Source organism: Anomaloglossus baeobatrachus, unplaced genomic scaffold (genome assembly GCF_048569485.1).
Source record: "Anomaloglossus baeobatrachus isolate aAnoBae1 unplaced genomic scaffold, aAnoBae1.hap1 Scaffold_4699, whole genome shotgun sequence".
Taxonomy (NCBI): Eukaryota; Metazoa; Chordata; class Amphibia; order Anura; family Aromobatidae; genus Anomaloglossus; species Anomaloglossus baeobatrachus.
In genome coordinates this window covers 23,634-25,770 of record NW_027444041.1, presented here as the reverse complement: position 1 = coordinate 25,770, position 2,137 = coordinate 23,634, and the positions used below count along the sequence as shown (strand labels likewise).

General features: G+C 47.9%; 1 pseudogene; it reads left to right on the top strand.

Moving 5' to 3' along the window:
* Positions 1-668: 668 nt before the first annotated feature.
* Positions 669-874, top strand: LOC142281301 (U2 spliceosomal RNA; annotated as a pseudogene).
* The last annotated feature ends 1,263 nt before the right edge of the window (positions 875-2,137 follow it).

Below are 2,137 nucleotides of genomic sequence, written 5' to 3'. Positions count from 1 at the left end.
GAATGCAGTGAGGGTAATGGAACGCACGCCTGCGCATTTGTGTTTAACGTCGCGCATGTGCAGAACGGAGAAAAGGCTGCGCTCACTTCCTAATGAAAGGGAGTGAGACGCATCTGGGAAGGGAAGGGAAAAGATTAGGGTTTGGGGATGATGAAAGGGCTTTCTACGGGCAAGGATGGCAAAGGGTGGCAGTGACGGAAAGTCAGGCAGCCTGTCCTGTCCTGTCCTGTCCGTCCGTCTTTTTGTATCATGAATTGGAAAGACTGCAAGGGGGAGGGGAGGTGCTTGTGTCCAAAAGGAGGAGTTATTCAGATTCATTGCAGTGGGCGGCGGCTGCAAAAAGCACCATTCTTCTTGTTTTTGCTCTGCAAAACAGCCTTTTCAAGGGTTGGCTTGGGTGACAAAATGTCTTCTGTAGGCGTGGGTTTGTCTCCCTCTCCCTAAGATGTGTCCGGTATAGGCCAGGGTGCCACTCAAGGCCGTAACCAATTCGGGTTATAGCTTCTCGGCCTTTTGGCTAAGATCAAGTGTAGTTTCGGAGGACGCTACCTTGGTCGGTACTGGAAGGTGCCTGGGATTGCACGTCTGCCGGCCTTGAGGAAGTGTGTGCGCCTTCTGGTGACACATAGCCCTCTTGTGCCTGGACGGTTCCCAGGCAACGGGAGGCGATCACCTTTGTTATTTTGAAGTCCTACTGATAAACAGAAAAAAAAAAAATTAAATCTGTTCTTATCAGTTTAATATCTGATACGTCCCCTCTCTGGGGACCATATATTAAATGGATTTTTAGAACAAGGAGATGGAAAAAATCTTGCTCTGTCCACTGCACGCATTGACCTGGTATTGCAGTACCTCCAGGACCGGTGCACCCCTTCTTAACCCAGTTTCCAAAAGCAGAACTCAATTCACCTGATTCAAATGAGCCCCATTAGTGAATTGAAAGAAAGCAAAAACTTTATATGCACCTCAATTTGGCCAATTCACTTTTCACACTTTCACCCTTTTTTTTATCTTTCACACCTTTTACTTGCTTTATTGATGCAAAAAGCTGTGCCAAATAGCAAACTCATCTCCACTCAACTTGACCAACTCTGCTATGTCCCGTGCAGTATCTTATTCTCAGTCTTATCTAGATCATTTGCAATTGAATAGAATAGATCCCTTTTGGCTGCTTATGACTGTGTAAAATATGTAGTTTTACTGGGCTGGGATGAGAGAATCCATTGAAGCATGGTGTAGGGATTGTGGTTCCTGTGTGCTAAGAAGAGAGGCTGGCACCAGCCAGAAAGCCCCATTGCAGCCAATAATCACTTAATAACTTTTTCAACTTGTCATCATATGGGAGGCCTTCCATTCCTTGTAGTAGTCTAGTTGCCCACCTTTGAACTGACTCTAACTTCTGAATGTCCTTATTAAAATGTGGAGCCCAAAACTGGTTCCCATATTCCAGATGTAGCCTTACAAGTGATTTATAGAGGTGTAACAATACGTTGGGATCACGGGATCTAATCTCCCTTTTTATACACCCTAAAATCTTGTCCCAAGCAGCATTCCATCAGCCTCTGGAAGGTTCCTGGCGCATTGCACAGCTCGAAGGGCATGCTTTTGAACTCGCAGAGACCCATAGGGGTGGCGAAGGCGGTCTTCTCCCGGTCTGCCTCAGCAACGGACACTTGCCAATAGTGACTAGTGAGATCAAGGGTAGAAAAATAATTTGCAGTTCTCAATGCAGCTAGCGATTCCTCAATACGGGGAGTGGTGCCGTCCTTCTTTTTTAACAGGATCAACAGAGCTGCCCAAAGGCTACAACTGTCACGGATAACCCCAGCCGCCTTTATGTTGCTCAACATGTCCTTGGTACACTGGCAATGTGAAGGTGGTATTGGCTTATAGCTCTCTTTGATGGGTGGGTGTGCACCTGTGGGGATGTGGTGTTGGACCCCTTTTATTCCCCCAAAATCTAGCGGGCTTCCCACCGGTAACCCGCTCCCCAGCTTGGATGGATGCTGAGGGAGCCCCTTTTGCCCGCAGGCTCTGGCCCTGGGAACTGTAGCCTTGGCGGTGACTGTGCTTCCCTCTACGGTGTGAGCTGTTGCCTTCAATCGGGTCTTGACTGCTGGGAAACCCTGGAGGTTCC